Source organism: Spinacia oleracea, chromosome 3 (genome assembly GCF_020520425.1).
Source record: "Spinacia oleracea cultivar Varoflay chromosome 3, BTI_SOV_V1, whole genome shotgun sequence".
In the NCBI taxonomy this organism is placed as follows: Eukaryota; Viridiplantae; Streptophyta; class Magnoliopsida; order Caryophyllales; family Amaranthaceae; genus Spinacia; species Spinacia oleracea.
This window is the reverse complement of record NC_079489.1, coordinates 134,035,398-134,055,191: the sequence shown is the minus strand read 5'-3', so window position 1 is coordinate 134,055,191 and position 19,794 is coordinate 134,035,398. Positions and strand designations below refer to the sequence as shown.

Below are 19,794 nucleotides of genomic sequence, written 5' to 3'. Positions count from 1 at the left end.
TAATTCCACTTGAACTGAAGCGGCCTCTAGCTAGGCATTCAGCTCACTTGATCTCACTGAATTATTAACTTGTTAATTAATACTGAACCGCATTTATTAGACTTAACATAGAATGCATACTTGGACCAAGGGCATTATTTCCTTCACTGGGTGTTCTGGTCCTTGGCACAACAGTTTCAGGTAGTTCCTCTTGTTTGAGTGGAACAACATCCTCCTCTATGGGCATCTCCTTGACTTCCCCTTCTTCATTTATTTCCATAAAAATAGGCCCTCTTTTCTTGTTTTCCTTCATTGCCACCCTCATGCTCTTTCTTTTTCCTTGGGATCCTACACTCTTCTGTTTCCCTTTTGGAACTCGAGACACAGTGTCCTCCAAGTGTTCGAGTTCCTCCTCCATTTCTTCTTTAACTACAGTTCCCTCCTGATCTTCCTCATCTTGTTTCTCTTCCTTTCCAGCCCTAATGACTTTGCCCTGAACCACTTTAAGATTTAACAGATTGAGCATTTCAAGTTGAAGGATTTGGGTTGATTTTAAGGGAATCACAAAGTATGGGCTAAGGTCAACTGAGAAGCTTTTGAAGATTTCTGTGAGAAGGGAGGAGTATGGAATTTTGAATTTGGGGATACAGGTGGATAGGTGTTTGATCATGATTGCAGGAAAGTTTATGGGAATTTTCCTTTCAAGACAATACATGAGACATGCATCAAACAGACTGGCTATGTTCCTTTTCTGAGTTCGAGGAACTACACCTCTCCACACAATATTAAACAGTAATTTTTGAAGTGGTGAAAAGCAGTTGTGTGAGGTGGAGGTGGATACTTTGGAATCTCCTCCAATGGAACCAACTATATCTTTCTCATCTACATTATCAATGGTCACTGTGATTTGACCTTTGAGCCACATATCAAAACCCCTATTGGGTGTACCAAACAGCTGTTCCAGATAAGAGGCATCAAATTCGATGCGAGTTCCATTCACTTTGCTTGAACATACATTATCAACACATGCAAAGTTCTTGCAGAATTCTTTCATAGCTTCAGGAATTAAGGGTGATTTGGCATAGGTACTCAACAGACTTACCCATTTTTGTTGTTCAAGGATTTCCATCAACTCTTTAAATTTCGTGGCTTCACACCATGTTGAGTTGATTGCAAACCCCTCGACCAGGTTGTTTTCCTTTGCAGTGAGTTTCTTGGACCCTTTTGCTTCCCCCTGAGTTTGAGCATTCTCCTCTGTTTCCTCAATTTGTTCTCCAGAAGCTTCCACTCGACGTTTTTTGGATTTTCTTGTGGAGGATCTAGGGTTTGAAATTGGGGATTTCATTTCGATGTCAGTGTCGATTGGTTCCCCCTGAGTGATTGCGAGTATTGGATTGTGGGATCGAAGAGGAATTGGCGATTGAATGGGTGAGGTATCCATGGGAACTGGGGATGATGGATTTCTTTTTCGTTTGAGGGAAGTGAGATCAGTGTTGTTGCTTGTGAGAACCATGGTGAAGGATTTTATAGGTGGAAGGAGAGGTGGTGTCAGTGGAGAAGGCGTGTGTGAGAGAGAGAAAGGGGGTTGCATGGATTGAATGTAGAAAGTGAAGAGTTTCTCCTATTTATTGCCAATGGAACCGTTTCAAACATTCTTTGAATATGGGTATTCGATTTTTGAATTTTAAAAAAAAAATTAAAAGAAAAATATAGAAATAGATTAAATTAAAACCGTGTTTGACTTGGTATTAACTTGCTTAATTTTGCATCTCTGAATTAACTAGTTTGAAAGGAACTGCTTACCTTGCACATTTGGAGTGTGAGTGTATTTGCCACGATGGTAAGCTTCAACTATGTTTGCACACAAGATTTTGTGTTTGTAATAGTCTATATGTACTATAATTTTTGCTTTTGCCTTAGAGGAACTTCAATTCAGCAATTACCTTAGCTTGATCATTCCGAGTTCCATTCTCATTTTCTCATGTTTCTCCCTATTCAAAGGCTTAGTTAAAATATCAGCAATTTGGTGATCAGTTTGGCAAAAATCTAATTTGATCAAACCTTTCTCAACATTATCTTTAAGGAAATGGTGTCTAATGTGGATGTGTTTGACCCGGGAATGATGAACCGGATCTTTTGAAATACAAATATCACTAGTGTTATCACAATAGATAGGAACACAATCATAGATAATACCAAAATCTCTTAACTGTTGTTTTATCCATAGAATTTGTGAGCAACAAGCTGCAGCAGCTACATACTCAGCTTCAGCTGTGGATAGAGCAACAGTGTTCTGTTTCTTGGAACCCCAAGAAACCATGCATGGACCTAGGAACTGTACCATACCTGATGTGCTTTTTCTATTCACTAAGTCACCTGCATAATCAGCATCAGCATATCCTTTTAGCTCGAATGATCCACTTCTTGGATAGTATAGGCATAGGTCATCAGTTCCTTTGAGATATCTTAGTATTCTTTTCACAGTAGTTAGATGGGACTCCTTTGGATTGGATTGAAATCTTGCACATAGTCCTACACTAAAAGAAATGTCAGGTCTACTGGCTGTTAAATATAATAGTGATCCAATCATACCTCTGTATTTCGTTTGATTCACACTTTTCCCATTTGGATCAGTGTCTAATCTGGTAGCTGTTCCCATGGGAGTGTGGTTTACTTTGGCTGATTCTAGCTCATATTTCTTTAGGAGTTCCTTCACATACTTTTGTTGGTGTATCATGATTCCTTCCTCGGTTTTCTTGATTTGTAAACCAAGGAAGAAGTTGAGTTCCCCCCATCATGCTCATTTCAAATTCACTGCTCATCAAGTTTGCAAAATCCTTGCACAAATTCTCATTAGTTGCTCCAAATAATATATCATCAACATAAATTTGAACTACTAACAAGTCAATTCCTCTAGATTTTAAGAATAAAGTTTTGTCTATTCTACCTCTTTTAAAATCATTTTGAAGGAGGAACTTTGATAATATCTCGTACCAAGATCTAGGGGCTTGTTTTAGTCCATAGAGAGCCTTATCTAATTTGTAAATATGATTTGGAAATTCGGGATTTTCAAATCCAGGGGGTTGTTCCACATAAACATCTTCCTCTAAGAAACCGTTTAAGAAAGCACATTTAACATCCATTTGATAAAGTTTAAAACCCATGAAAGCAGCAAAAGCAATTAAGATTCTAATGGCTTCTAATCTAGCAACAGGTGCAAATGTTTCTTCAAAGTCAATACCTTCCTGTTGGTTATAACCTTTGACCACTAACCTTGCTTTGTTCCTTATGATTGTTGCATGTTCATCTTTCTTGTTCCGGAACACCCATTTCAGCCCTATCACCTTCTGGTGCTTTGGTTTGGGTTCCAAGTGCCATACCTTGTTTCTTTTGAATTCATTTAATTCTTCTTGCATGGCTATGATCCAGTCAGCGTCCTCCAGAGCCTCAATGTGATTTCTTGGCTCAAATATGGAGAGGAACGCGTGGAATGCACAAAAGTTCCTTAGCTGTGACCTTGTCTGAGTTCCTTTTCTGATGTCACTCATAATGAGTTCCATTGGGTGAGACTTTTGATGCTTCCAAGGTTTAGGTTGAAACTGAGCTATTGGTGTTGTGGCATTTTCGTCAGTTCCTTCTATGACCTGAGTTCCCTGTTGGTCATTGTGGGGTTCCTCTGGTTCTGGTGTTGTTTCGGGATCTTCTTGGATTTCTTCTTGTTCCACTAGTACGGGAACTTCTTGATTTTGTTGAGCAGTTCCTCTGGCTGTGTGTTTGCTTGGTTGGAACTCCTCATCATTTTCTGCAGCACGAGTTAAACCAATCTCGAAATGTTCTTGTTCCTGTACTATACCAGTTTTGTTAGATTCATCAAATATTATATGTACACTTTCCTCAACACACATAGACCTTTTGTTATAAACTCTGTAAGCTTTGCTATTTAAGGCATATCCTAGGAACACTGCCTCATCGCTTCTTTCATCAAACTTCCCCAAGTTCCTTTTTCCATTGTTGTGGACAAAACATTTGCTACCAAAGGCTCTAAAGTAAGAGATGTTGGGTTTTATACCTTTTAGTAGCTCATAGGGGGTTTTGTTTAGGATTGCTCGAATCATAACTCTATTTATAATATAACAAGCCGTATTGACTGCTTCAGCCCAGAAGTTCCTAGGCAAGGAACTGGCTATTAACATGGTTCTTGCCATGTCCTCTAAGGTTCTATTTTTCCTCTCAACAACTCCATTTTGTTGTGGAGTTCTGGGAGCTGAGAAATTGTGGTCCATACCTTGTTCCTTGCAGTATTCATCGAATTTGTAATTTTCAAATTCTGTTCCATGATCAGATCTTATATGGATCAGTTGTTGACCTGTGGTTTTCTGAATTTTCTTTGAAAATGCAACAAACTCATCAAACGTTTCATCCTTGCTTGTTAGAAAAATGACCCAAGTAAAGCGAGAGTAATCATCAACAATAACTAATACATATTTTTTTCCCACTTCTGCTTTGAATTCTCATTGGGCCACATAAGTCCATATGGATGAGTTCCAATGGTTTTGTGGTACTTACCAATTTCTTAGACTTAAAGGAACTTCGGACATGCTTGCCTTTTGCACATGCATCACACACTTTATCAGTTAGGAACTTGATTGAGGGGAGTCCTCGAACCAGTTCCTTTGATCTTAGTTTGTCAAGCAGGGAGAAACTAGCATGTCCAAACCTCCTGTGCCATAGTAGGGAATCTTCTTCAAAGGCACTGAGGCAGGTTAAATTGTTCCTGGGAATTGTATTGAGATCCACAGAATATGTGTTCCCTTTACGAGTTCCTTCCAAAATAACCTTCCCAGTGTTATTATTGATGATTTGACAATTTTCAGAAGTAAAACTTACAGAGTTTCCTTTGTCACAAAATTGAGAAATGCTTAGTAGACTGTGCATTAAACCCTCGACTAAAAATACATTTTCAATGGCATAGGAACTTGACCTTCCAACTTTTCCAATTCCAACAATTTCTCCTTTCATGTTGTCTCCAAATGTCGCAGTTCCTCCATTGTAGGCTTCTAGTGAGAGGAATTTAGATTTGTCTCCTGTCATGTGTTTGGAACACCCGCTGTCGAGATACCACGAGTTGTTCCCCTTCACTAGAATCTGTAAAGAGATCAAAGGTTAGTTACAAGAACTCGGGTTTCCTCGAGTTCCTTTTCAACTACAACTTCTGACTTCTTGACCCATTTTTGCTTTACATAATTTATGTTTCTTTGATCCTGTTCCTTCATCTTGGAACACTCAGTACTTACATGACTTCCACTTCCACATGAGAAACAGACTTTCACACTAGGAAGATCCACATACTTTTTCTTATGACTAGTTTTATGATTAAAGCCCAATCCTTTTGTTCTCTTAGATTGAGCATTCTCAATCCATTTGGGAGGAACTTTAGGTGGTTGTCTCTGTGTCCTGGCCATGGCTAGTTCCCTTTCTAGTTTCTCTTTCGGTTCCTTTGTGGTGATCAGATCTTTGTTTAAATTTTCTAAGTCGATGTTAAAAACTCCCATGTTGATCTCCAAGGATTTTGTAGGATCTAAACTTAGATTAAACATCTTATATTGACTGAGTTGTACTTGTAGAAGAATGTTTTCATTTCTAATTTTCTCGAATGAATCATTAATAAAGGTATTTCTATCTAGTAATTCAAAGAACCTGCCTTGAACATCAGATCTAATATTGTTCAGATAATTTATATGGTCTTTACTGAGTTCCAAGGCTCTGTCACTTTGTGCTTTTAACATACTTAGATTTTTGTAATCATCTAGAGTTTCTAGCAACAGTTCAATTAGTTTTGACTTTGAAAGGCACTGAAGAGTGGAGGAACTTACTTCTTCTGATGGAACTTGATCAGTTCCTTCTGTTCTAGCCATAAGGCAGAGATTTGCAGTTTCTTCATTTGGTTGTTCCTCATCGTCTTCTGAGTCTGTTGCTTCGCCCCATGCAGCTATCATGGCCTTCTTGAAGTTTGGCCTGTTGAAGTTAGACTTGTTAAAGCGATCCTTGACCTGTTCTTTTCCTTTTCCTCTGGTTTTGTCGTTCTCCCACAGAGGGCATTCACGAATTTGATGATCAGTTTCTCCACATTTAAAGCAACCTTGCTCAGTTTTGGAACTAGTGATTTTCTTAGCAAAGTTCCTTCCTTTCTGGTTTCCTGGTTTGAAGTTCCTCTAGAGCTTTCTCATTCTTCTAACCAGCATGGCAGCCTCTTCTTCATCTGGTTCAGATTCGTCGAGTTCCTCAGCTTTTAGAGCAAGTCCTCGATTTCTAGAGCTCTCAGGAACAACAGCTCCAAGATGCAATTCGTGTGTCATCAAGGAACCAGCAAGTTGTTCAATGTTGAACTTGGTAAAGTCCTTGGTCTCAAACAATGCAGAACGATCATCTTGTGGCATGCTTCTTAGTATTTTTCTTACCTGTTCATCCGTGGGAATGATTCTACCAAGAGAAACTAATTCATTGGTTATGTTAGTAAATCTAGTGAACATTTCTTGAATAGTTTCTTTTGGAAGCATTTCAAATCTTTCATATTTAGACATCAAAAGGTCAATTTTGGAACGCTTAACTTCATTAGTTCCTTCGTGGGTTACTTGTAGTAATTCCCAAATCTGTTTTGCGTTCTTGCACCCCATGACCCTGTTGTGTTCATGAGGTCCAAGCCCACAATGCAAGATTTTGACAGCCATGGCATTCATCTCATATTTATCAAAGTCTTCTTTAGAAAATTCAGACATTGGTTTAGGAACTACCTCGTTTTCAGCATTGGTCTTTGTTACCTCGAAGTCTCCAACTTCAATTACACGCCAAACTTGGTAATTTTCAGCTTTGATGAATATCTCCATTCTGTTCTTCCAGTATGAGTAGAACTTGCCATTGAACATAGGTGGCCTTTGTGTCGAGTAACCTTCTTCCAGTTTCTCTTGTGAGTTCATACTTTCAGGAACTTGACTCAAACAGGGTTTCCTGTGTTTTTAGTGAGTACTGGCTCTGATACCAACTGTTATTCTAGTAGGAACACGCACAAGAGGGGGGGGGGTGAATTGTAATTGGAACTTTGGTAAAGTTTCTTGCGAAACTTAGAAACAATCAAGGAACTGAGAATAGAAAAGACAATAACAATAATTGTGAAAACTTCTTGACACTAATCAAGAAGAGAATTCCCTTTATTATAGTAATACCTCGATTACGATAATCTCTCAAACACAAGTTCCTCTCAAACTTGTATTCCTCACAGTAATCTACTCTGATTACAACTCTTTTACTTCTCTCTCTCAGACTTAAACTCTAAGTCTAAACAGGATAACTCTATCCTCACTAATACAAAATACAATTCGTGTTTGGATAACTCTAGATATTAATGATGCTTTTGCGTGGATATAGGGCACTTAGGAACTTTGAATTAACTAGGACACAAACTGTTTTTAGAAAATCTTTGACAATACGTTTTTAGGAAAGCAAGAACTCTTAGAATGTTTGTGTAATTTTTCAGAAAACATACTTGTCCTTTTATAGATATATTCCTAGGGTTAGTTCCCTTCAAAACCTCAACTGCCAACTGCCAGTGCTTTGTTCTTCACGTCCCTTGACTTGAGGAACAAGGGGAAGACCACTTCCCACGTTTCAGCAACAAGGCAGTTAGTGGTTTGACTCAATCAAACCCTAAAAGATTTTCTTCAACAGATTTTATTTGTTTACAAAAACTGTGGCAAATTTTTAGGAAAATAAGTTTTGATAAAATAACATAAAACGTAAATCTATTTTATAATAAAAACTTATTTTTATTTAATTACATGTTTTCATAAAAATTTCTTCCAGTAAAATAAATGACCTAATTAAATCACAAGTTCCTTGAGTACCCTATATATCTTTTGCAAAATTAATATTTACATAAAATTCTAAGTACAGTAGACTACCTAGACTTTTATGTCTTCCTTTTGTCTGGAACTTGCAACTCAGAAGCTTCAGACGTTCCAGCTCAGGAACAATGATGAGTTCCTCTGTGTCTATCAAAGGAACTCGTGGCCATGAGTCTGTAATAGTTCTTGTGAGTATTCGGAACTCTTGATATGTAACTGTGTTGCTCCTCTTGTGACTTCAAACTGGAACAGATACAACTTCCAGCTCTGGAACTCCAGTGACTGTTCCAAGTGTACATCAGGAACTTCACCATCTGATTCAAGTTCCTATCCTAATAGAAACCTGGGCATTTACCTGTCGAAAGTCATTAGCAACCATAATCAGAAAGTTTGCAATATGTGTGTGTCATCAACCAAAACTTAGGAACAACAATGGGCTTACTACCTTTCTCCGATGATGATATGGACAACAAGCTATAGTTATTAATGAATTTCTTGACAATAGCTGGAGCATTGTGAGTTCTGATTTATTCCCTTGATATCTTGCATTCCTTTTTACTTGATCTCCTACTGATTTAGGATGCGCTTTATTTAATTGATTTTTAGTTGCTTTTCTAATTTTTTTTTCTTCTAGACAAGTGAAAATAAAATGAACAGAACAAAGCCTTAATCATTCTAACAATATTTGGGTTGCTAATAACACTCTATACTGCTACAGCCTAATGCAGATCCTAGAATTAATGAAACAACTATTGGTCACGTCGTCATTGCGTCAAGAGGTCTCTCGAAGCATCAATATTGGTATTGGATAAGTATTGGAGCTTTACTTGGGTTTTCTCTTATCAACACCCTCTCATTCATCCTAGCGCTAAAATACTCAAGTCGTACGTGTTCCATATTCTTTTTGCCTTTTCCTTTGCTTTTAGAAATCACAAAGCTTGTACAAGATTTACAAGATGAGAGTGGGGTAGTGGGTAAATGATTTATTAGATTAAAAAGATGATTTGAGTAAGTATTGAGACTACAAGAATTATAGAAATATCAATATATTAAAGTGGGATCAAAATATGTCAAAAAGAAAAGTGTATCTCTTTTTAAAATACTGTCGTCTAAGGAAAGTGTATTTTTTTTTAAAATAAGGAGGGAGTAACTAGTACTCCTTCCCTCCCTTAATACACGCACCGCTTTCCTTTTCGGGCCGTCCCTTAATACTTGCATCGCTTCTATAAATAGAAATATTTACCAATATTATATTATTTCTCACACTTACCTACTACCCCACCTACACCCCTACTCCCTACAAAAAATCATTTAAAAATCCACACCCCTTTCTCACCACTCCCCACCCCTTACACATTTCCCACTACCTATATTAAAAAAATATCTCACTATCAACTAACACCCATTAAATTAATAAGTCAACTCAAATGTCTTAAACTCCGCACCAGTCAAACCGATGCGAGTATTAAGGAACGGAGGAAGTATTGCTTATTTATGATATTTGTTTGGTTTTTCAGCTTTTAGTGAATCAAAATCCCTTGTGAAAAATAATGATGAAATCCAAAAGGAGAAGAATATATTCTCCGGGTTAGAGCCAAGCCATTCAGGATGCACTGATTCAACTGTGGCGACGGCTACCAAAGGAGTGTGCTTGCCTTTCCAGTCTCTTTCACTAGCGTTCAACCATATCAACTATTACGTGGATGCTCTACCGGTAAATCTCTCATCCTCCACCCGTAATTTTTTAGAGATTCACAAAACTACTCCATGTGTTTCTTTTGCTCTTTACGTTTTCTTTGTGAGTGTATCAAAATATTATTTGCGTTTCATTTTATATTATCATATAAATTTTTCTATCGGAATTTGTGTCCAATGATTTTTTTAACGGTTTTTTCATGAAATGCCCCCGAGGTTTTACGAAATTCACCAAATACCCCTGCGTGTTTCAAAATACATAATATACCCCTATTTTTTTCGTATTGTTCACCAAATACCCCTATTTTGACTTTCCGTTAGTCATCCGTTAAGTCATGTTTATAATTCACCAAATGCACCTATTTATAAACTTTTTGCACAATATAAAACTATTTGTAAATTTGTTTGCATCAAATACCCAAACTGCTTTTAAACTGCATAATTTAAATCTAGCGGCTAGTTTGCAGTTCTAATTTTCGTAGCAATGAAGTAGAGCAGTTTGTAACAAATTTCCAGCAATAAACAGGGATTATATTCCATAAAAAGCTGAATAATTTGCATAGTAACTTGCCAAGAACCTGCTCCTATAGCTCTGGATGTTGGTGGCTACTAATCTCACCAAACTGCCTCTTCCTCCCAATATTACTAATAGATGGTATCTCATAGTCTGTCTTATCAACATTTGGTCTCATGGTGTCATCTGAACAACCTGATGAACTTGTCTTAACTGTCTGCTGCCTTGACCTCTAGACAGAGCAGGCAAGGGAGAATCCTAATCTATCTATGCACTACCACTTATTCTTATTCTTTACAAGAACTAACAGCAGAGCTAAACACATGGCCAAACAAAACCAGAGATCCTTATGTCCCATGCCTATGTGAATCTTCCACACTTAATGGCCATTCTACGTACGTACCAAAACATACAAATCTCGTAAACCTAAGAAAATTCATAAAAAGGTAACTTGTAGATAGGGGGTGTAAGGCTTAATTGTGTGGCTGATGAGTATAGCTTCTAAATTGGGGAGCTTCAAGACTTGAAACTAGATTGATTTATAGCTTTGAGGAAGGCTTCATAGGGCAATTTCCAGTCCAAATCATCCATAGTTCTAAGATGGCTCATATGGACCTCTTATGTCTGCTTTAGAGCAACAACCATTGAAAATCCAACACAGGCTTTACCAAGGGGAATGCAAAGGGTGATGTTATCAATAATGCTGAGAACACTTTCAACAAAAATACGTCCGAACTTTCTACCAGTGGCTTCATAGTGTCATACCAAGGGTTTTACATGTTAAGTTTCCTCTCAACTCCAAAAGTGCAGGCACTCAGGCATCTCTTGAAACCAGTTCTAAAATACTCCTTAACAAAGAGAACTAAAGAAAACTAAAGCACTCACTATATCTACCTTTTCAAAGCCATCCACTCTTACAGTTTCATACTTCCTCGCTGAAAGCATTCGGGTCAGGGTCCATATAATGCGGGTCGATCACAAAAATTGGGTACACAAAATTCGACTCTGTAGCAGCGTGTTCAAGAGCCGGGTTATCGTGGATTCGGATCCCCTTTCGGAACCACATTAGAGAAGAATTGGATGAAGCTGCCATTTTTGTAATGAGTGAAGAAGTTTTAGCGGTCTGGAGTTTGGTAGGGAGAAGGAGGTGGTTTGAGGAGAGAGAATTGAGAAGGCGCCGCCGTCTTCTCCTTTCTTCGTTGCAGCCGCGCTTAGTCCTCTCCTCGATTTCAATGAATTTCTCCGGTAAAAATGGGTCGTCGGACTTCCTCGATCTCCTCTCGCCGCCAGCCTTCAACCTTCGTCGGCTGCAATTGTGGATTCGCCGGACTTCCCACCATCTGCACTACCATATCACTGGAAAAGAGGCTTGAATTTCTGGGTAATTTGAGGTGAATCAATGGCTATTGATGAATTGGGAGTGAGATCGAAACAGCAAAGGAGATGAGAAGAGAGAGAAGAAATGCGATTTTTTTTTAAAAGTTAAAATATAGAATATTGGATAGATAAGGGTATGAACGTAAATTAACGCTAACGGAGTACTAACGGCCGTTAAATCAAAGGGTATTTGGTGCACGTTAAGTTTCAATAGGGGTATATTATGTATTTTGAAACACGCAGGGGTATTTGGTGAATTTCGTGAAACCTCAGGGGCATTTCATGAAAAAACCGTTTTTTTAACCAATAAATTCATTGGGTCATTTAATCTCTCACACTTTTTATTGGGACATTATTATTTTTTTCTCATTTTTCCAGAATTCTGATAAGAGTGAAAACATTATAAATAAACATAATTTTCCTTGTTTAAATAAAAAAAAATAAAAGAATCTCAATGCACATTAATTATTAGTCGATAATAGACGTGCAAAAGGTCAAACGTAAAGAACAAGAAAAACAGAGGGAGTATTATTTTTACCGAATGAAACTCATTAATAATGGTTCTTTTCATACTCCTCTAGTCTCATAATGTTCATTATTTTTCCATTATGCACACTCTACAATGTACTGCTTTGACTTTAATAGTTTTAATTTTACATTAGTTAAAATTATAAAATTTTGATATTAGAAACTTTCCATCCAAAAAGAAGCCAATAAGATACCATAAGTTAGAATTATTTCTATTATTAATATTACTAATTATGATCAAGGTTTTTAAAGTTTTACTATGTGAATAGTAAACATGACGAACACTATGAAGCAGAGGAATTAAAATCTTATATTTTCCGCACTAGGAAATGGCAAATCATGAAAGGTACCGGGTGCAACTATTACGATTTACGAGACGTAAGTGGTTCATTTCGCCCAGGAGTATTGACAGCGCTTTTGGGTATAACTGGCGCTGGAAAAACGACACTATTGGATGTGTTGGCTGGAAAGAAAACTAGAGGATATATTGAAGGTAGCATCAGTGTATCAGGTTATCCTAAGAATCAATCGACATTTGCGAGGATATGTGGTTATTGTGAACAGATTGACATCCATTCACCGTGCATAACTGTTTATGAATCTCTTGTATTCTCTGCTTGGCTTTCGATAGAACAAAGGAAGAGATTGACGATTGCAGTAGAGTTAGTTGCAAACCCATCTATTATATTCATGGATGAGCCAACATCTGGACTTGATGCAAGAGCTGCTGCAATTGTCATGCGTACTATGAGAAATACCGTAAACAATGGTAGAACTGTTGTCTGCACGATCCATCAGCCAAGCATAGATATCTTCGAGGCTTTCGATGAGGTAAATGGAAATCCCACTTATGAATTTCTTAAGTAGTAGTACTCGTTAAAGAACATGTTGAAACCCAATGTTATCACATACTCCCTCCGTCCCTTAATACTCCGCACCGGTTTGGCTGGTGCGGAGTTTAAGGCACTTGAATTGATTTATTAATTTAATGAGTGTTAGTGGATAGTGGAGTATTTTTTTAATATAATTAGTGTGAAATGTGTAAGGGATAGTGAAGGTATGAATTTTTAAATGATTTTTTGTACGAAGTGAGTTACTACCTCCGTTTCAGAAAGTTCTTTACAGTTACTACTTGCACGGACTCAATGCAATATTTAACAACTACTCCCTCTGTCCCGGAATACTTGAAACCGTTTGATCGGCCCGGAGTTTAATTCATTATAATTGACTTCTTATTTAATTGAAAGGTAGTTAGTAGAGGGGTATTTTTTTAATATAAATAGTGGGATGTGGTGGGGGGTCATGAATTTTTTAATGTTTATTTGAGGTAGTAGGGTTGTTGGTGGGCCCTTAGGTAAGGTGAGAAAATAATAAAATATTATGTAAAGTTTTCATTTTTAGAAGCGTTTCAAGTAATCCGGGACGGCCCGATAAGGAAAGCGTTTCAAGTATTCCGGGACGGAGAGAGTAATATATCCAATTTCATATGTGGAAAAATTATAAAAAATTGATATTCTGAAAATACATACCGAGACCAATCTAACAAGATCTTACCTATAACGTTTTGATGTATATAATAGTGAGAATTTACGGTCAAAGTTTTCATATTTTGGACACATATTCCAAAGCGTAAAGAATTTTCAGAAACGGAGAAGTAGTAGGTAAGTGTGAGAAATAATATAATATTAATAAAAAAATTCTATTTATAGAATCGGGTTCAAGTATTAAGGGACAACAAGAAAAGGAAAATGGTGCGAGTATTAAGGGACAACAAGAAAAGGAAAATGGTGCGAGTATTAAGGGACAGAGGGAGTATAAGTGACTATGTGAGTTGTCACACGTTGGAGGAAATATATATACCATCTTATAAGCTTGTGAAATTATTCTTACTATTGTCAATTGGTTTTAGTGTGGAACCTCCATTGAACTTATAAGTGGACCAAATTCTCCTTCTCTTTATTGGGTTACTCAGACCCATTTAACCCACTTAATATTTCTCTGAAATTTACCGGAACAAGTAACTTTGTAAATATTTGTACATTGAATTGTATGGTTGCTTCACATGCATAACAGCTTCTATTGATGAAGAGAGGAGGCCGAATCATATACGCAGGACCCCTTGGTGAACATTTCTCTAAGCTCATTGAATACTTTGAAGTAAGTGATATGCTATTTGATCCACGTATATATATTATCTGTTTTTAAATAAAAACATTTATAAACTGATGAAGGTCGATTTCTTTAATTGAAGGCCATCCCTGGTGTTCCAAAAATAAAAGATGGTTATAATCCTGCGACATGGATGCTTGATATTACAAGTCCTGAAGCAGAGTCCCAAATGGGTTTGGATTTCGCCGAACTTTATTTTAACTCTATACTTTATCGGTATGTCATATACTGAAATGATAATCATAGTTCATATAGTATACAAAACATCAAGTTTTTTTTAATTATAATTCATAGTTTAATTGATCATAAGGTATGTACGTTGTTGGGATGCATTTCTGTAGGAGGAATCAGGAAATAATTGGAGAGCTTAGTACACCTTCGCCAAATGATGAGCATCTCCAGTTCCCAACAAAATACTCTCAATCATTCATCACTCAATTCAAAGCTTGTTTTTGGAAGCAATACAAATCTTATTGGAAGAATCCAGCGTATAACAATGTTCGATTCTTCATGACAACAATTATTGGAGCTCTAATTGGAATTATATTCTAGAATAAGGGAAGTAAATATTAAGTATCTTTTTTTTAATTTAGGATGAACCGTCATTACAAGAAACTGTACCATTAACAATGGGAAATCCGGTCGATAAAAATCAATAGTGGTGAGATTTCCTATCGCGAACCCGTCATGAAAGGGGGCCGTTATTGATGTAAAATCCCGCCGTTAGCCCGTCGTAAAAGGCATTTGCGATTGCGTTCCCGTATTTATTTGGTTGTTAGCCCCGTCGCAAAAGAATTTTACGACGGGATTTTGCTAAAACCTTTATACGGAGTAGTAGCAATTGTTTGGCATTCTAACAATAATTCTGCATTTATATGATTATGTCAACAGAGACAAGCAACAAGATTTGACAAACTTATTTGGGATAATGTTCTCTGCTATACTTTTCCTCGGAGGGGCTAGTTGTTTAAATATTCAATCTGTGGTTGCGAGTGAGAGAACCGTTTTTTATCGTGAGAAAGCTGCAAGGATGTACTCAACTTTACCTTTCGCATTGGCTCAGGTAATACTAGCTACATCCGTTTAATAATGATCTTTTCAATTATTATTTGCATAAATATTAAGACAAATGTAATAAAGTGTGTAACAAAGTAAGTGAGTATAATAAAATATAGATAAAGTAAGAGAAAAGTGTAAAAAAGCAGGTAGGGGTAAAGTTTGTGGGATAAGAGGAGTAAAATTGTATATGTTCATGTCCAAAAATAGTATAAAACACAATGTATAGAATATTATGAAACCTACTAAAACAAAAGTCTAAAAATCTTTTTGAACCGGAGGCATGACAACTGAAAATTTGCGAATTAAGTAAATCCTAAATGATCGAATTAATTAATAAGGTGGCAGAATGTATTCCTTTATTGCTCTTATTATTATCCTGAACAATAGATACGGAGTAGTATGTTTCCACGAGCGATTTACCCAAGTAAGGCTATTTCAAAACTTATTTTCCATTCTTCAATAGAATGAAATTATTTACCAAACTATTGTCCACATAGGCTTGGGTAAAAATTTTCTATTTTTAAAATTTTTCTAGAACAAAACAGCTATCTCAAATTGATGTTTTACTACTATAATCGCTATTTGGAATAGCGGTTTTGCTACTATAACCGCTATTTTAGATAGCGGTTTTGCTATTACTACTATACTTGCTATTTAGGATAGCGACTTTGGTTAGGAAACGCTATTTTGGACAATTATTTTACAGTTATAACTGTTATTCGAGATAGCGGTTTTGGTCTACAAACTCGGAAACACCTGCGCTATGCTACTACAAATTATATTTTTGCATATGCTCTGCTAATGCAAATTATATTTTTCGACATATATCAACCTGTACAATTTCAGAAACATTCTATGTAAAGGAGTTCCAAACCAACTCCAATCAAACATACACACATGCATTTGACAAACCAACTAAAAATCAAATTGCATAACCAAAATAGTTATAATTTACAATTGTGAGCTAAAAAGTTCACCAACATAAGTCTCGTTACAATTGTTTTAAAGTATCAAATAGGTTCAAAATTTCTCCAAAATTACAAAAGAAAAAAACATCTATATGGATGCCACTTCATCTGCAAAAGAATAGAGAACCTCTGGACAAGAGCTTTATGGAATAACCTTACTTTCGTACATCGTTCATGTTTCCACTCTACAAGCCTAATTTACTAAATACTTGTATGTTTTCCCATGCAGCTGGCTATAGAGGCAATCTACCTTGCAATTGTGAATTTTTTCTATTGCCTTCTCCTATACTCTATGATCGGGTTTGAGTGGAAGATTGGAAAATTCTTCTACTTCTACTACTTCATATTTATGTGCTTCACATATTACACAATGTTCGGGATGATGCTTGTTTCATTGACACCGCGCCAAGAAATTTCTGCGGTTTTCATGACGTTATTTGCCGCCCTATGGAATGTATTTGCTGGTTTCTTCCTTCCTAGAACGGTATGTACGTACTCTCTTAGCTAGCTTCTTAACAATTTACCCTATTTCGAAGCCTTTTACTTTACTTGAAAGTTTACATTACCTTAAGGCTGCGTTTTATTCATATGTTTTTTCACTTATTTTTCCTGAACTTATCTTATCTGAACTTATTAGAATTTATCAAAACTTATTTTAGTTATAAATTGTACTTGGTCAACCCTTATTTTTCCTAAACTTATCTTATCTGAACTTATTTGAACTTATTTTTTTCTAAAATAAGTGGAAATAAGGTGAACAGAACAAAGGTTAAGTCCTTAACCTAAGTAATCATGGTTGATTTTATTAACGTACACAAACTTGTGTAAATACATAGACTTTTGGTTACAACTTTAATGTAGTTTTGCATAGCCTAATACACACTATTAGGGGATAATAGAGTAGCATAAAATCTTTTACCAAAAAAAAAATAATCGTTAAATTTAGCATGTAAAGTTAAATAAACCGTATAGCTTAATTTCTTCTGTGAGAAAGGTGTTAAGGTGAATACCATTAGCCATATGATATGCGGTAGTATTTGGTAGAAGATTGTATTATGTAACGATATCTTAAAAATAATTTCTTAATACATTTAATTTGCAGCTAATTCCAATATGGTGGAGGTGGTTTTACTGGGCGTTTCCCGTTTCGTAGACAATGTACGGTTTATTGACATCGCAAGTTGGTGACAAAAGCATTCTACTTGAAGTACCAGAAGTTGGTAATGTGCCCTTAAACCTTTTTTTGGAAGAAATCTTGGGTTACAATTATGATTTCCTACCATTTGTTGTTATTGCACATATTGCTTGGGTCCTCCTTTTTTCCATTGTTTTTGCCCTAGCCATCAAGTATTTCAATTTCCTTCCATCAAAAAAAAAAAAAAAAAGTATTTCAATTTCCAACAAAGATAAATCATATTGTAAAAATGTTAAATTACGAGATGATTTTAATTGTTTTATATGAATTGAGATTTTGATTGATAGCAGCTTATGAACGTGTTTTCGTCCTCTAGCTTTTTTTTGAAGGGATCCTCTAGTAATTTTCACCAGATGCTTTTAATTGTTGTATACTACGTACAATCCTTAGTGTTGCATTATAACAATTAATTTTGTAAAAGTATACAAAAATCGCATACCGATCATTGTAATAAATGTCTGATTAACTCTTTTTATAACGTAAGCTGGCTAGGAACATTATATTAAACGGTTTTCCCCCAATGTTTAACTTAATTCACCAGCTACGCTCGTATTTTCAGTAATTCACCATATGCCCCCGACACTACAAGAATTTGTATCTTTAACGACAACCTAATTACGACGGGTCAAAAATTCCGTCGCAAAAGTCTTTTGCGACGGGGCTAACAACCAAACAATGACGGGAATAACCGTCGCAAATGTCTTTTACGACGGGTTTACGACGAATTTACGACGGGATTTTCTATTAACGACGGCCCCCTTTTATGACGGGTTCGCGACAGGAAGTCCCGTCGTTAATCAACGATTATTGGCCTTTTGCGACGGGATTTCCCGTCGTTAATAATACAATTTCTTGTAGTGCGAGATCTGAAAAATTATCATGACTTACTTACCTTGAATGCCTAATGGCGTCAAAATTTCGTCAGTATTATTACCCATTCTACCCCTACTGGGAGTAATAATATTGGGCCAAATGAAGCCCAACAAGCAATAAAGCCTTGTATCATAAGCTAAACTATATCCTAAATATGACTTTAAGGCTCCGTTTGGTAGAGTTTAAAACGTTTTCATTGTAAAATGAATTTTCATGGAAAACATTTTTCAAGGGAAAACACAATTCCAAACTAGTTTTCCTTTGTTTGGTAGGTTAAAGGAAAATGAGAGAAGATGGTGAAGATTGAGGGGAACAAAGGAGAGGGAGGTAAGGAGGAAAGAAGGAATAGTGGTTTCCCTCACTTTCAAATGGAAAAGAGTATTCCACCTTTGAGGTAGTTATGGAAAACGGTTTTCCATCCCTTACCCAACCAAATAACGTAAAATGATTGAAAAGAGGAAAATCACTTTCCATGAAAATTAATTACCAATTTATGATTTCTATAATCTTTACCTAGTCTATATCTAGTCTAGTATTTAAAAAGGAAAACCATGGACGGTTAGATGACACGTGTCACCCAATATTTCATCCATAAATTTATATATTTAAACAAAAAATTCCTTTTGTTATATTACCGTTTCAACACCTCTTACATCCATCTTCCTGATTCAACATCAATTTACCATTTAAAATTCATATATTCATTCAACCTCTTCCACTCCATCTCTCTCTCTAACATGTACTCAGTATTAATTCACCATCTAATTTTCAAATTTCACCTCTATATAACATCACTACGACGGAAAATGCTTTTAATATCGCTTAATGATGCTTTTAACAGCGCTTCTTGAAGCGCTGTTGATGGCCCCGCTATTAAAAGTAAAAGGTATCTTTAATAGCTCTTTTCAAAAGCGCTGTCATATGTAATATTAGGATAAGTCAAATGTTTCTTTCATAACACGTTAATTATAAGCTCTATTAAAGAAACGCTGTTAAAGATTTAGCGCCAACTTTTAAATTATTTTCTAATAGCGGATGTATATGAAGCGTTATCAAAGGTTTTTTTTTTATTATTTATAATATACCTGAAAAATATTTCATTTTTTGCCACAAAATAACACCATATATTAAAGAATAGTAAATAGTTGAAAAGTAATTTCCAAACCTCAATTAATTTTTTTTTTGCAATTGTCACCCTAATAAAACCGATTACATAGATCTAAACTAAAATTCTTAACATTAAACTACGTTAAATACATTAATTAATAGTCTTATGTTTGTTGGTTCCTTCAACATAACCTAGCGATTATAGAATTATTGAACAACATGACGCACCCATTCGGTTCTTAAATTACTTCGTCGATCAATCTGCTCTTTGTCATAACTTGGAAACTGACAATCTGAAAAGTACTGAGAAACAATGGGTATAAGAATTCACACATATTAGAAGGGAAAAAAAACGAAAGAATTAATATTACCATAAAAAATAAGTGCCATACACGAAGATAAACAAGACAAATATTTTTCATTATTTAGGGT

General features: G+C 36.0%; 1 pseudogene; it reads left to right on the top strand.

Moving 5' to 3' along the window:
* The first annotated feature begins 9,415 nt into the window (after positions 1–9,415).
* On the top strand, positions 9,416–17,649 carry LOC110804895 (pleiotropic drug resistance protein 2-like; annotated as a pseudogene).
* The last annotated feature ends 2,145 nt before the right edge of the window (positions 17,650–19,794 follow it).